The sequence below is a fragment of the Camelus bactrianus genome, chromosome 5 (assembly GCF_048773025.1).
Source record: "Camelus bactrianus isolate YW-2024 breed Bactrian camel chromosome 5, ASM4877302v1, whole genome shotgun sequence".
Classification (NCBI taxonomy): domain Eukaryota; kingdom Metazoa; phylum Chordata; class Mammalia; order Artiodactyla; family Camelidae; genus Camelus; species Camelus bactrianus.
This window is the reverse complement of record NC_133543.1, coordinates 59263671-59280765: the sequence shown is the minus strand read 5'-3', so window position 1 is coordinate 59280765 and position 17095 is coordinate 59263671. Positions and strand designations below refer to the sequence as shown.

The following is a 17095-nucleotide window of genomic DNA, read 5'->3' as shown; positions in this document are numbered from 1 at the left end:
TTAGAACTTGAAGTTCAAACCAAGAAAAAAATGACCTATGAAGAAATAAAACTATCCAATTTCCCCCTCACTATAAGGCGTGAACATGTACTTCATATTTTTCTCCTGAAAAATTCCACTGTTCCCAAGCCACAAATGCAAACTAAAAAGGTATTAGGTTGTAGTTTTTATCAATAATACCGGTGAATGATGGGCACAAAAATATCTGTGCATCAGTTGTACGTTAAGCTGAGATGGAGTACCAACAAGAAAAGTGATGCAAGAAACACGAAAGACTAATGGAAGCTTAATTTCAAGAGTGAAATACTGACTTTTGCAAGATAACTATGAAGGATACAGATCAACTTCACATTTTTAGTCACCAGCATCATAATAAGCTATGTCCATATCCGATGTAAGTTTTAATATATACATTGTACCTGTAAAATACAAACATAGCAATATATACTTTATAGATACTGACTACTACTGAACGTGTGTTAGAGTGTTGCTATACTTTTTAAGGTAAGATGATGCACTAAACCCACCATAAAAATATTAACACCAGATGTGGTTAAAGACACAGGAACCAAGAAAAAAACAAGAACAAGAATAAGGGAAATAGGATCTTTCTGAAGAGACAGATTAGATACCTGGAGGTGGGGTACTGCCATAACAATTAATTTTAAAATGTGGGAGTGGCTTTGGAATCAGGAAGTGGTTGGATACTGGAAGAATTTTGAGGAACATGAAAGAAAATCTTAGATTGCCTCAAACAGACTCTTAGTAGAAATATGGACATTAAAGATGTTGCTGGTGGGGATGCAGTAGGAGATAAGGAACATATTACTGGGAACTAGAAGAATGGAGACCTTTGTTACATAATGGCAAAGCTAAAAGGAAGTGTGTTCTTCCATTATGTAAATAATGGAACTTGTAAAAAATGAGCTGGGATATCTTGTTGAGGAGAATTCCAAGCAAAGTGTTGAAGATGTGGCCAGTTTCTTGCTGCTTCGAGTAAAATGCAAGAAGAGAGATATAAATTGAAAGAACTGTTAAACGAAAAGGAACCAGAGCATAATAATTCGGGAAATTCTCAGCCTATTCAGATCACAAAAAAAACTAAAATTAAGAGATTGCCTCTGAAAGTGTGGCATAGGGGAAAAAAGCCAAGTGTATGGCTGTACAACTCTTTGCCATAACCTTTGAAAAATTGAAAGATCAATCTAGGTGAAGGTGAAGCATCATAGGCCTTCTCAATTAAAATTAGAGGGCTTGAGGGATCTGTATGGTCCTCCACTAGATCAGCAAGAGCCAAAGATAGAGAAGGGATTATCTAAAAAAAAAAAAAAAAAAAAGAAAAAATTATGAATGTGACTTCTTTCTACCAGAGAGCCTTGCTGTGTCACTTAGAAGAAACCCACAAAGTTCTTAAGAAAATTACATCAGCAGAGACACTACCAACTTGGATGGAAAGAAACAAGAGAGTGGAAAGTGAAAGGGAGCTATTGGATAGACACCACAATTCTGCTTATGGGAAGCAGACTAATAAAATGGCTCAGCTGGAGACAAATGCTACTGTTCATGAAACAGGGAGGCTGACTCAGATGGCGGAACCAATAATCCATGGAACAGGACTGAGAGCCTCTGGGCAAGAGTCCAGTCTGTTCAGCATCTTGATTTTGGCCTTGTGAGATCCTAAGCAGAGAACCCTGTCAAGCCCATTCAGACTTCTGACCTATGGAACCATGAGATAATCAATGGGTATTGTTCTAAGCCAAAATTTGTTGGTAATTTGCTATGAAGCAATAGAAACCTAATCAGATATTAATAACTAGATTCTCTAAAAGAGTCTAAAGAATTTAATTCATACAGTTTAAAAGAGAGAACAGAGTGGTTCCCAGAGATTTTTACATCTACTCCTAAACTGTTTGCAAAAGTCTTGTTCCGAGTTTTTTAATTGCTGTTATCTATATGGTTTCTATAGGGATTGTAGTTTTTAAGCTTTCCAGGAAGGAATATTAAAAGGTGGTTGACACACTTGTTAAACAACCCACAGCATCCGGCACAGAGGCCTAATGATTTAAATTACAATGGCTAGGAAAGCCATTTTACTTAGGAAAACCAAATTCTTTGTTTTGGAAGTTGTAACAAAAGATCAGATACTTAAAGGATGATTTTTCCTTTGAATCTTTCTAATTTCAGGTTTAAAATTTTTTTTTAAATAATAGTGTTCACTTTTTATAGTATAAGTTCTCCATTCAGTGATTAATGTTAAATGAAGATAAAAATCAGGTTATTATTTCTCATTAACATTTATTTTGTGCTTATATAAAATTTGCTTTTTACATTATAGATCTACAGTCTGCTAGTCATTTTTAAGTTATGATAAGAATTCACCTATATCACCTAGGACAGTGGCTTTGTATCATGATTTGTATAAGATATTGTTATCCTGAGGTAAGAGTCCTACTTAACAAGCATTTTTTTTTTGGCATTGCACCTCCTCTTTATCTGAACTAGCTTCAAAAATACTAATGTTCAAAAATAACATCAGCTTACAATGGGCTTACAGCAATGATGGTAGTTTTAGTAACTGAATCAACCTTAGGCCAAGTGCCATTAGCTGGCTCAAGTCATATGTTAGGGTATTATTTTCTGTGACTTACACTCAGAACATTGGGGCTTAGATGTAGGCGGTCACAAAGAAGACTAGAAACCAGTAGTGGTGAACAGTCTCTTCTCTGCTGTAACATACGCAAAAAAGTAGGTATTAATAAAGTGTATGTTGATGAGTTGACGATGGCTGAATGGGCATAGCTGTCATTTGAGAGCACTGGACCCTTTACAGTAGCTTTGAGCATTGTTCGTTAATGAAGCCTGATGGAATTAACCACCTCTTAGTCTAAAATTTAGTTAGATTTATTTGTTACTGCCAAATTAGGTTGAAATCAGAGCTGCTTAATAACAATAACAAATTAATCTAAACCCAACTACTAATCTATACTAGTAAGTAGGCTAAGGGCTCAAAGGAAAATAAGAAGCAAGTAACTGGGGCAGCAGAGTGACATTTTAAAACTTTTGCCCTTTTCTAGTAACCTGTCTTATTTTCTTTGGTCTTTTTGTCCTTTTTTGCCTGCTTTTCCGTTTCAAAGTTGAAAGAAATATGCCTGGTTGTTTTACTCCCAACCCTCCCTCTCCCACCATTGCTTATGTGACCTGGAAGTAGAAATTGTAATTTGGAGAAGGTGACTGCTACATGGTGTTCTTTTAACTTGATGACAGGAGAAAGATTATGAAGGAAGATGGCTATAACTAAGGTGAACATTTATCCCAGTTTGCTTGGGACAGTCCCAATCTATACCTATAAATAGCCTCTCCTTTCATTCTCAAAATTCTCCTGGTTTGAATGATAAATTACATGGTCACCCTAGTTATAACTAAGATGGGCTAAAGGATGGTATATAAAAATGTATAACTTTAAAAAGTGATGGTAGTTGAAATTTCAGTAGAACCAGGCTAAGTCAGTGTCTTATTAATAACAGCAAAGACAGAATTGCCTTTCTTGGTGCTGGGGTCTCTGTGTTCTCTTCTGAACTATGTTATCTTTTGGGAGTCTTTTCAAATATTTAAGCAGTTGTTTTTGTTTATTTGTAAGAAAATTGAACTACCTAGGCTCTTGTTGAATTATAATAAATGAGAGGGTATTTTCCATTCAATAATTTTTTTAGTATTTCTAAGAAAAACTCTTACTGAAATTATATTTTAGGGATATAAGTGGAGACTTAATAAAATGTATTCATGATGGACTTGTAAAAATAAATTTCAAGGACACTATTGTTGATAATTTTGGGTTAAAGAAAAAGTAAATGGAAAATATTTAAAATGCTCAGCAAACAGAATGAAATTAAGAGAGTGGTGTCTTTTTCAGACAGTTTAATATTCATTTCATATATAATTTCTGAAGGCTATTTTTTGTTATGTTTCAGTGTTTATTATAGTTTAAAGAAAATGTTTCTTGCCCCAAACCAGGTTTTCATTTCCATCAATAGCAAGTAATTCATTTCTATCATGATTGAAAGCAATATTAATACTTTGGAGAAATTTAATTGAATTCCAGACAAGTTATTTCCTTCATCCCGCCTTGAAACAGTAATTTTTTATGGTGGTTTGAATAAATAAACCTCACTGCAAAGACCTAGGTTTTAGAATCCCTAAATAGGTTGTAATACTCAGTATTTCCATATGAGAATTCACAGTGTTCACTTATAATATACTTAATATAAGGTTGTAGGGATTTTTGAGAAGCCATTAGAGCCTGCCATCAATTAAAAAAAGACAGAGGAGTAAAATATCTGGTGATTAGAGCTATCAGAAACCTTCCATAAGCAGTTTAGACATACAGCTTTCAATTAGAACCAATATATTTTCAGTTTAATATCTTGTTACCTTGTTAATATTTAACATAATGCAGTGACTCTGTCTGGACCATGAAATAATAGGATGTAATTCCAAAGGAGTTTTTATAGTATTTTTTAATGTAAAAAAATTGTCCAACAATCTTATAAGGTACTTTTGTTCAGTATTCTTTCCCCCAATTACTAAAGAGTAGCACTTTTACAGGATGAAATTTGCTGTGGGGTTCTGCTATTGTAAGGATAACAGAAGATTAATCACAATGTCATACTTTCATTCTCAGTTTTTTCATGAGGTGTACTTATTGCCAAAGTAAAGCGTTCTATGAAAATGTAGAGCGTGTGTTATGACTGTATGGCTGAATTGTGTGTTTTAGTCATCCAGCTCGCTGAGGCTATTAAATTACAGTGGCCAGTGCTATAGTTATGAGTTAATAAAGTGGCAGTTATTTCAGGAAACTGTTTTTTCCCCAAGCAGACTTCACGTTTGCCCGTGTGAACAACTAGAGAAACAGGGTGTTAAGAGCTCTTAGCTGCATCACAGCTGGAAGACTTACCTGTTTTCTAGAAGTTAGTGGAAAGGGGAGGAGGGAAAGCAGGGAAAGGAAGAGACTGCCAGTCTCATATCTGTCTCATTTTTAAGGGGATTCATTACTGTTTGTTCTTCATAAATGGAGTACATGGGTTTCAGTGATTTCATTTTTGAAAAGATACTGTTCCTGCCCAATTTGTTCTAAAAACTAATCACACTACTGCTAACACCACGACATTTTCTCATTATGGACCCTGGGACAGGCTCTGAGCCTTGTTTTCCACTAAAGATAAAGAAAATGAGCTGATACTTAGAGTCACTGGAGGAGAAGAGACCTTGGGGTCCAAGTGACCTTATAGAATGGACCTGGAGGAAGACCTTGGGTTCAGCCTAACAGCTCTGACACTTGATAAATCACTGAAAGGCTCTGCCTGTGCCTCCGTCTATCTATTGAGGCCAGCCCACACATTCCATCATGTCTAATATATGAGGACCAGAGAATCTACGTGAACCCCTAAGGAGAACCCAGTCTTAGTGTTAAGTAGGCAGAGCGATGGATAAGCCAAAGCAGAACGAGAAGGACCAGTGGCTTTACTCCCCACCCTAAAGTCCTTCCAGGTACTGAGGTCACCATTTGGGCAGAACAGTCTTGGGACACTTCTAAGCAATTAGCCCTGCTTAGAAGGGATTAAGTTAAATTTCACTGGAGGAGCAACTTTCTAGGGATGATCATTGTACAAAGTCTTTAACAAGGTGTGTAGGAAAAGAAGTAGTAGTCGGGCCAACCCCCTGCATCCCGCTGGGTTCCGACTGTCTGCTTGGGGGTCATATCGCTCTAAGCCCTTTAACTGCTGTCTGTATTTTCCCAGTCAACAAAGAATATGTTCTACTCAGAGTAAAACATCTAATAAAAATGTTCACATTTTCCTTAATCCAAGAACCAGTGGGAAGCTGAAAAAGTTCATTTTGAAACCACACTATACAAATAATATCAAAAGGACTAAGTGAGCATTTTAAATTGTGCAGAATAAATATGGAATGTACAATGAAAAGAATAAAATCTACTAGGATAAAACAGTTTCATATGATTACAAAGAGTTTATGAGTTTGAATATATATGGATATATATGTGTATGTATATACATACACATGTGTATGCATGTGTATGTGTATATATTCACATATATAAATATACCTTTTATATTAAAGAAGTATATATAAAGGATGTATTTATATTTTGTTATAATTGTAGGGAATGAGCCATTTTGGGACTGAGACACTTTATCTTCATAATAAGTAGCTGGATAATTAGAAACTCTCTAAAGTCTCATTAAACCTTAACTTTCTAAGATTGTTACCATCAGTCATCATCAGTAAGTGTGTCAGGTAAAATATTTATCTAAAGAGAAAGCTGAAATGATCAAATAGTATTTATGTAATATTAAATATATAAAATTCTTAGAAGGGGGGCAGAAAGTGAATTTGAAAAGAAGAAATAAAGCCACTATTTACTGAGCACTACCACATTCTGGACAGGAAAGTAACAGCAGTAATGATAACAACAATAACAGCAGTCACAGGTAAAATGGGTAAAATGGGTGCAGGTAAAAGTCCCAGACTCCAGGCTTTGGGCTTAACCCCCACGTGCACATTGTCTCATGTAACAACTGTGAAACGAATTCTAACACAATCCTCATCTTACACATGAGAGATCTGAGACACAGAGCGATTCACTCACTTGCCAGTCTACGGAGGTTGTAGAAACTGAAGTAAAACCCCTGTTGTCTGTCTCTGGGGTTTCTCCCTCTCTCTCTCTCAGTTCTGACAACCGTGGGAGATGGGCATCATCTGCTGATACAGATAATCGTTTCCCAGTTACAGGGGGAGTGAAGGTGACTTCTCCAGGGTTACACACAGATTCTACAGCAAGGCTGTTAACCCAGCCCCACTTAAACATGCACTTTCTACTCTACTGTGCTAAATTTTCCCCCTTTAGAAATTTGGTCCTTGGGGTGACAGCTTAATGAATGTTGAGTTGGATATCTGACTATAATGAGATCTGCCTCACACAAAAGAAAAATCAGCAGATCAACACTAGGTCTCACACTAGCGATAGGTATACACATCACAGTAACACCCTTTTTTTTTCAGACTGGCCTGTTACATAGCTTTCCCTAGGAATCAGCTCCTGTTACTAAAGTGGAAAAGCTTCACAGTTCTAAACTTGCTTATATTCCAGTGACTAAACTGATGTTGTCTCAGTGAGTCTGCCTCTTATTCATGGAACTAATAAGGTAAAGTGAGGCTTAGTTAATTATTTCTAAATTCTGGGACCCGGTAGTAAAACACTCTATATGTGTCAGATTGTGTCAGTGGGTGTATACGAATAGGAAACAGACATGTAATCTGGACTTTGATTGGGGTGGGAGAGAACTGCTATTTCTCTCCATGTCTCTGGGGTGCAGGAAATTGCTGTGGATTAAAGAAATGCCAATAGAGCATCCTAGTTAGCACTTTAGAAATACATACATGCTCTCCCTCTCCCCAGTCTTCTTTTGTTCTCTTCTCTGCTGCTCTCCTTTCCCTATGGCCTGTGTGCATCTGGGCACCTCTACCTGGTTTGGATCTGATGGGAGAATGGACAAGAAGCTGGATCATTCATTCCTGAGCTCTCTGCTGATGAGCAGAAGTTGAGGCAGTTGGACCAGAATTAAGCCCCCTATTCACTTCTGTATAAGCAGCTAGAGAGTAATGATGGTTTTTATTTCCTCCTGGTATTAAGTCTGAGAGGCAAAGTAACAAGAAAACTCAAAATAAAAGCTGACATGTCTTCCTTAATTCTCCCCAAGGTGCTTGAGTATGCTTATTATTTAGTGCTTCTTTGTCTCTGTAAATATAGGGGAACCAGTCCACATATGAAATTGTTTCAGGTAATAGAAATTTGCCTGAAAACTGAGACCAAAATACGAAAGAACACCAGGGAGGCTGGAGGTATCAAGTTGGATGGGGGCAGGTTTCTGAAAGCCTAAGGTACAGACGAATACAGAGTTCTCCCTGCAGCACTGGGCAGGATTTCCAAGAGTTTCTGTCATTTTGTGACAGTTTCCTTCCTTGCATAGCCCTCAAAGCTCAGCTCTACTGAATCATCACATTTTGCTTTTCAGATTCACCACCACTGATGGTGGGTCAGGAACATCATCCAGGTACACGAAGGACAGTGCACTATAATATTTGAAGATAGAAAAGATTCTTCAGTCACTAGGCAGGCTGACCTCAGGGCTGTCAAACAAATTATGCCAGCCCAGGATGTCTGCTCAGAGAATCACTGTCATGTGGCAGGTGATGAATCAGTGGTTTTCATGGCCTGAGGCTCCTTCCCAAGAGAGAAAAGACTAAATTGGAAGATGATTTTAGTAATCATGGTGGGTAAGTCTGACAGAACTCAGATACGACTCCCTACATCTCTGCTTGCATGAGGAATGATGGCACGACTGGGTCTTGACTTGTGGGATGTTCAATATAAAGATGAGAAAAATCATCTTCCTTATTCATTCTACCTCTTTGAAATGAAAATTTGCCCAGGCAGAACAGGATTTCTTTATATCAGAAGTTTTCCTGATCCAGAGAAAAGAGCCTGCAAAGTGCTCACCTTTCCAATGGTGCTCAGAAACTGGCGTTGACAAAATGGCACCTGACTTTTGACCTCGCCTGGGTATGTTAAGTCTTTTCATATTCAAGCACTGTCAATTCCTACCGGAATATGAAAAACCACTTTATCTTTTGAGAGAACTTAAACAGAGGGCAAGTTTGTTTTACTTCATAGATTTAGAAGTGGAATTTATTATTAGAAGAAACCAGAAGTTGAATATTCATTAGTACCCTTGATCCTCTTTTGAGCAGAAGACTTGAAAGAAGCCTGGGTTTGGAGGGAATTTTTTTAATCGTCTCCTTTTCCTGTGCTTTTGGGGCTGCTGTTTAGTTCTGCCATCTGTAGGACATGCGCATTTTAAGTGTCTTTTACTTATAAGCTTCAGCTCTTTCGGGAAATTGTTTTTAGCTTATGTTACCTAAATGGCAGAAATTGCCTTCCATCTCACATAGTCTCTGCATTATTAAAATGAAGCTTGTTGTGTGGAGTTTTAATGGACTCTTTAGGGCCTTTACATATTAATGTTATATACTAAGAACTATTAAAGCACTCCAAATAAAGCACATTTGCCAGTTAAATGTTCTCTTTTATTTGTGACCATGAATGAAAAGGACAACCTAGTTATTTTGTGGTCATTTAGGAAAAAAAAATTGTAATCTCATACAAACTTAGTCTCCTCATATAAGGCAACATAGTCACATAATTTAAAGGGAGCCTAGAATTTATTGCTCTCTCTCTTTGATTCTTACCTTGAAATAGTGAAAACAAACAAGCAAAAACAATTTCAACCCACTATTGGCTGTTAACGTATGAAATATTTATAGTAAATTCTTAATCTGAGAGTTTTTTTTTCCTTCTGTCAACGAGAAGAATGTGGTAACAACATAGTTTGTCTTCAGCTGGGATGTACTTAGAGATTTGGAACTTTTTGAAAATATCTAAGCAATGCTAATTGGTCAACCAGGTAGAGGAGGGTGGAGAGTAGGGGGAAAAAATACGTCATTTAAAAATTATCAGTCCCTCCTTTCTCTCTCAACCTGAAAAAAGTACTATTTTCTCATCAAATATTCACTCAAATATATGATACTAAAACTTTGCTCAACCAAGTTAGCAGCCTATAAAGTGAGGCCCTGTGTGCCTTCTTTTCAAGCAGGTGAGGTGGTATCCCCGTGTAATGCTGAGAGCCCTACTTTAAAGTCAGCATCTACAGTGTCTTTTCCCCTCTCTGCCACTCATTAGGTGGGTGGCCTGAGGTAATTGATTTTATATTTTCTGGGCCTATTTCCTCATTGGCAATAATAGAACCTTGGACAGGATTCATTCATCAGACATTTACTGAGCTCCTGATATATGCCATGTTGCAGTAAGACATGAAAAAGTAAAAAGCAGCCTCATCTTCAAGGAGCTGAGAGTTTAATAGGAAGGATACCTGTAAAAGCTAATGTATGCAAGAAAGTGGTTTTGATACTATTACAGAAATTTGTATGAGGTGCATTTTTTTTTAACCTGTTGGGACAGATACTAAGAGAGCAGTAGTTAGTCCTATCTGTGTTTAGGAGAAGGAAAGGAGATTGACAAAGACTTTACGGAGAAGATGCTTGAGAGTTTGAATGTTACTCTCCAGATGAACAAAATAGAAGGCATAAGAGCAGAGGCCTGTAAGAGTAAGTCAGCATAAAGCGTTAGGACCTAATAGAGGTCCTACACTGCTGGCATGGGCGTAAGAGATGGCATATACAAGGGACGGCTGGAACAAATGGAAAAGGCTTTACATGACACACAATTCTGGGCTTTGTGAGAAGCCATGGCATAGTTCTGAGTAGACTTTGTCAATGTTCATATATGTCTTCTGGGAAGACTTCTCTAGCAAAATATGGCAAAGACTTGGAGAGGGCAAGATTAGAAGCAAGAAATGCAGTCAGGAGGCTATCACAGAGGCATGGGCGAGAGGTGATGAATGTGGCAGCAGTGGCTATGGAGTGGAAGGGAAAGAACTGTAAGACCTGAGTGAAGTGATCCATCTAAAATCACCGAATGGATGAGGGGTGAGGAAAGACAAAGTCTCTATCATCCCTTCAGCGTTCGCCTCTCATGAGCCCATTATTCGAGACTGCTGGATCAAAACCTTTCAATTCAAGGGAAGATTTTCATAAGCCCACTTAATGTAAATATATTTTTAGAGCTTGATAAGATGGCTTATTGTTTTGAATTCTTGCTTTTAAATGATTAGAATCATTGTTTTAAAGGGAGCTCTGTAATGTTAGTGCAGAACGAATCAGGTATTAATGCTGATTCTTTGTTGAGAGGACATACCATAGACAAATAAAGTCACCTTGCATCATGTGGCATATTGTGAAGAGGTGAAAACAATCCAGTTGTGCTTACATTCAGAAATTCTGTGAGACAGCTGAATATAAATACCCAGGAGACTCAGAGAGCCAGGAACAAGAACAGAGCCTGTAAGCAGCATCCACCACTAACCTGAAGTCACAACTCATGCTTCAATTCCTCTTACCCATCCCTACCCACCTTCAATTAAATGTTTTTGACTCTGGGTGTGTTTGTCACTTAACCCTCCCGTGCAAATTTCTTGAAACTGTCTCTCCTGGATCCCATCACATTCACTCCAGCCCCAATATAAGAACACACCAGTAAGTTGGCTCTCACAAGGGCCACCATGTCTTCCCAATTGCCACCTCCAGTGGAGTGTCTCACTTCGTATCTTACTTGATCTTTATGTCATGTTCAAGAAATTCTCTCATTTGCCCTCTGTGGCATCACAATCACCCTTGTTTTCACTCCCTTCTGTCCACGTTGTTACTGTCTGGTCTGTGGGCTCCTCCTTCCTGGAACTCCAGTCTCCCTGGGTCATTTCATCCACACATCTGGCTTCTGTATGTAGATAAGATTTATTCTTTGGCCTGAGTCAGGTCCTTATGTTCTGGAAACAGAAATCTAACTTTCTCTTGGACCTCTTCGCCTGGCTGTCCCTCAGGCAACTCAAATTTTAACGCGGTCAAAACTGAATTCCTTCTTCCCCAAAGGTTTGCCTTTTCTGATCACAGTCTCGCATCCTGTCATGACCAGACACCTGCATTCCTCTGCAGGTGTCTAGAACTTTCCATACGTCCCTCTCACACATACCTCCCCACTCCAAGCAGTCTAAACCACTTTTATTCCCACCGATGTATTGTACTCTTTATAAACTCTGAGTCTTTGCACATGCTCAGAAGGCCTTCTTGATACACATAAAACCAAATATACACATTCGCTCATGTACTTTATCTGGCTGAATTTTCCTTTCAAGCCTCTGTGAAAGAGTTGCTTCCTCCAGAAAGCTTTTCTGACCCCAGGCCCCCTTTGTTAAATACCCATGCTTTGCAATTTTAGGGTGGCTTGTATTCTGTTGCAGCAGTTCTCAGTAGGGGTGGGAGGGGGAGGGGGAAACTAGGAAGTAGGAGGATAGTTTTTGTCCCTCAGGCACATTTGACAATGTCTAGAGACACTTGGTTGTAACAAAGGGTTGGGGTGCTACCAGCACCTAGTGAGTAGAAGTGAGGGATGCTGCTCAATGTCCTACAATGTACAGTCGACAACAGAGAATCATTCAGTACACAATGTCATTAGTGCTGAGGTTGAGAAACCCTACTCTGTTGTAACTGCATACTATTTATTTTTCTATTCCTCCCACTAAACTATCAGCTTTTGGAGAATAGGAACTGTGTCTTATTTGGCATCATATATGCAGGACCTAATGGGTACATGCATATACCCATTATGGGTTGCTTGGCATATAGTAGATGCTTAGTAACTATGAATGCATAAGCGGGCAGACAGATTGATGGATGGTTTGAATGGTCCAGAGAGAAAAACTACGTATGTGGACCGAGGGCAATACATTCTGAGATTATACTCCTAAAGTAGCATTGGTGCGACTTCTATCTACTCTCTGGGGCCTGATCATGGAGAGCAGTAAGAGGGCTCAAACTGTGGATGCAGGTTTCTGTTTTGTTGCATATTTAAATATACATAATTTTACTTATTTAAATATTATCCTATATCACTTGTTGAGTGAGGTATAATCATGTATATGTTTGTACCCATTGCTAATAATTGACATAGTTCTAGGTACCTGCTCTAATCAAGACATTTTAGCATGTTGTAATGGGAACATAGGATTTGGTTTAAATTCTGGCTTAGTTTCTATATTGAGCTGCATAAACCTGATAAGCAAGTGTATCAGTGTCACTAATCTTTAATTCTCTCAACTGTAGGCATAGTATTGTTTCAATGATACATGAACTGAAGTAAAGTGCTTCTTATAGTATATGTTACTTCCCTCTGCCTCTTCTTCAGACTTGACTCAGAAACAGACTCCTGATAATAGTGGCTTATACAGATTATTTTTCTCTTTTCTTTCACACAAAAGAAGTCTAGAGGTCTGCCATCCAGGATTTAGATTATGCCTTCACACAGTCATTTAGGAAACAAGGCTCTTTTTAGCTCAGCACTTTGCCAATCCTAAAATATGGCCCTGGTACTCAGAATGCCTGCTAGACCACCAGTCACGACTTCTTTGTGCCAAGCAGCAGACTGGTGGGCAGGTTGAAGAAGGTCATGCCCCTTTTTTTTTTTAAGGAGCCTTCCAAAATACAGTTCTGCTGCAGTAAGTGTGCTCATGTGTAAATTTCTTAAGACCTAGCATCTTAGAATATAAAGGACAGAAATGTATCATTTAAAGAATTTATTTTATCATTCTATACCTAATATTATTTTACTACCTCTAAATTAGTATGTGTATGCATATATGTGTGTGTGTGTGTATTTCCAAATAAATTTACCTTATTTTAATGCAGATTTATAGAAATGGAGCTTATTAGTTCTGACATTCAAAAATGATTTACTTTTTAATATCACACTTTTTACTAAGAGGGTGTGGAAACAATGACATCCCAGTAGCATTGAGCACACCAAGTGTCCAGATCTGGGTTTCTAAATACGATTCTCTAATAAACAGAACCAGGCATCCTTGGAGATCACGGTTAACATCACCAATAATAAGTCATTACTATCATCTATTTCCTTGGTATTAAGTGATGAAAGGGGCACTTTACATTAAAAAAAAAAAAACTTGTAACTACAGTCCAATCATGAGAAAAATCTTTTTTTAAAAAAATCCAAATTGAGAGACATTTATAAAATACCAGTAACTCCTCAAACTTTTCAAGGTCATGATGAAAAAGAAACAACTGAGAAATTATTACAGACTAGAGGAGACGAGGGACACTTGATGAGTAAATGTAATGTGGTATTCTGGAACTGTATTCTGGACAGAGAAAGGACATTGGTGAAATACTAATAAAGTCTGGAATTTTGTTAATAGAAATGTACCAATATTGATTTCTTAATTTTGACAAATGTACCAGGGTACTATAAGATGTTAGTAACATTAGAGGAAACTGGGTGAGGATTATATGGGAACTCTCTGTGTTATCTTTGTAATTTTTCCATGAAGTCAAAATTATTCTAAAACATAAAGTATATTTTAAAAATACAAATCACTGACACACAATGAAAGCCTGTTATATTCATTTGTGTAGGACATTATCTACAGTAGATGTGTGTGAGTATATTTTCTATGCATGCAGGGACTTTATCTAGTTTGTTTTCTGTTGTCTCCTCAATATCTAAAGAAGTATCTGACATAGAGTAGGCATGCTATTAAATATTTGTTAAATGTTGAAAGAATGCACATATGTTGCCTCTTGAGAACAAATTTATGTGTTAACCTAGGGATAATGCTAGGGAAGAAAATGCATACCAAAAATCCCTCTGATCTATTTCTGAGTCATTGTGGTTTTCAGTATATTATTTTGTAAATTATTAGGGCATTCTGATTAGCACTCCATTGCACAGTCCAGGAGAATCAGCATACTTTTTCTCCATAATTTTCCTAATGGAACATTTTGTATAAAGAGGGATACATCCTGGAGGAGATGGTAACTGACTGTCAGGTACTTTATTAGAAAAATAGGGGTTCGTAAGACTGATTCTAATTCAAGGAAATTGAAGCCTTTTTATAATCCTATGGGATTAATATATTAGGTATTAGAAAATGGCACAGTACTAATTTGTATAAATTAGTAATTTTCTATTAGTATTTTTTTAAAAATCTGATGGGAAAGGCACTTGATTAAAATCCCAGTTTTATCACTTACTGTGTATGTGATTGTAAGGAAGTTTTTTAATCTCTGTAAGCCTCAATCCTTTAGTAAAACTGGGATAGTGATATCTCACGAGGTATATATATAATCCTCTATTAATGAAAATACACGATAGATTACTATATTAAGAACTCAAGACTACAGTGACTCTCACAAGTCAGAGCCTTGTTTCTGTCTCACCTAACAACCCGGGAAGGGTGTAACAGCTTTTTGGAAGCTCTGGCTACTCTGTCCAGTTGCTTAGCCACCTCTGGCCTGTATTCCTTTTTTCTTCCCCCCTGCGTGTTCAACTCACCACCACTTCTATATTCCAAGTCACAGGAAAAAGAAAATCTAAAGGAAACACATCTTTCTTTCTAAGGACTTGACCCAGAAGTGATCAGTTCCCCTCATATCTCATTGTCCAGAACCTAGTCATTGCTAGCTGCAATGGAAGCTGGGAAATGTTGTCTTTAGCTGGGAAGCAATTTAGCCAAATTAATACTTCTGGTATCATGGAAACTGTCAAGAAAACTAGCAAAGCCTGCCATAAGCACCTCCTGGAGTAGTGCCTTATGTGGAATAAATGCTCCCCAAATGATAGTCCCTTTAGATCATTTGGAAGATGATTAATTTAAAAGGAGAAGGTAGGTGGCAACATTTGACCAACTATGACTTTTGCATTAGTCAGAATTAGAATAGACCTTCTTTTTGCACTTGAAAACTTGCTTATTTTCTTGTAAATTAAGATACAGCTCCCAAGAAATGAGATTTAGCCTAAGGAAAGTAAGCAGCAAAGTAATATTTCAAAGTGTACTTGTTTTTATACATAATGGCTTCAGCTAGCTTCCTTTCCATCTCAGGAAACTCTGGTAGATTAATTTAGAAACTGTGCTCTCATAGAAAAGGGAAGATATAAAGTGAACTATGTTACCTATTTTTAATGTAGAAATTCTTTTGTTTGCTCAGTTGTAATTTTGTTATTCAGAATTTTTCTGTCTACTATTTGCACGGATTCAGTTTCAAATACTTAGCAATAATTTATACTCACAGATGTAGGACTGCATCTTTAGGAATTTTTTTTCATTTTTCTATTGGTTTGGTTTGATTGTTTTCCTGAGGATACTTCTTGTAACCTGCTGAACTTGGACAGTTTTATTCCAGGCAAAGCAGTTTATATTGAGCCCCATTCATGCTTAGCTTGCCTAAGACTCTTACATTCATGGCCCCAACTGTAGGTTGTCAGCCCCTCATGTGATCTATCACACCACACTGCTCTCCAGCTGACAGCTGGACACGGCTCAGTTGGCCCTGCTCTTTAGGTGACATTGGCAGTATGAAGGACAAACAGGATACTGGTCATATTGGTCAGCTTGGGCTGCCATAACAAAATGCCATAGACCAGGCTACTTAAACAACAGACATTAATTTCTCACAGTTCTGGAGACTAGGAAGTCCAAGATCAAGATTCCCACAGATTCAGTTTCTGGTGAGAACTCTTTTCCTGGCTTGTCAGTAGTTGTCTTCTATCTGTGTCCTCACAGGGCAGAGAGAGAGTGCTGTGGTGTCTTCTTCTTATCAGGGCATTAGCCCTATTGGACTTTGACCCTACTCTTATGACCTCATTTACCCATCGTTTCCTCACAAGCTCTGTATCCAACTATAGTCACATCAGGGATTAGGTCTTCAAAGTATGACTTTGGGGAGAATATAGATAATCATTCCATAACACTGATCTCCAGTTATTTACCATGGCACCCACAGAAGGTGAACTTTTTTTTCTAATGCTTGCCCTGTGCCATCCTGGGTTACCTACCTAAAGTTTCCTATAGTAGAAGAAAAGATTGTTCCAGCTCTCCCTAATATCTATTTCTCTAATGAGATATCTTATCTAATGTCATTGTTTGGCCAACAAAATGCTTTAGGAGTTATAAAATGTTAAGATATTGCAGTGTAATAAGATGATATCTGCAAAGTGCTCTGCAGTTTTCTTGCTTACTTTAGTTCTTGAATCTTCAGGGTAACTCTGTAAGAATAGTTAGAATGTTTTATTGGCTCTGTTTTATTTATCAGAAAATTGAAGTTTGGAGAAGTTCAGTGATTTCCCTAAGGCCTCAGAGCTAATAATTGATTGATACTGAGACTTCATTCCAGGCCTTCTAATTTTTAATCCACAGTAGACCAAATAGAAGCTGGAATCTGGCTCTGGAGTCACTAAGGTTTGGTTTCAATCCAAGTTTTGTCACTTATTAACAGTAAGTGGACAAGTAACTTAACACACTAAAATTCCTCAATTTTCCCTGTGACATAGAAATAA

At 37.6% G+C, this 17095-nt stretch overlaps 1 protein-coding gene across 4 annotated transcripts in view; it reads left to right on the top strand.

Annotated features, from left to right (window-relative positions):
• Nucleotides 1–17095, top strand: part of ZNF385B (zinc finger protein 385B) — a 367544-nt gene that overhangs the window by 237615 nt on the left and 112834 nt on the right. The window contains exon 1 of one of the 4 annotated variants that reach the window (XM_074363983.1): nt 2638–2745. The exons of the other annotated variants lie outside the window; for them this stretch is intronic. The gene's annotated coding sequence lies outside the window, so the exon portion shown is untranslated. Of the gene's footprint in view, nt 1–2637; nt 2746–17095 lie in introns of those variants that run through there. 4 annotated transcript variants of the gene reach the window in all.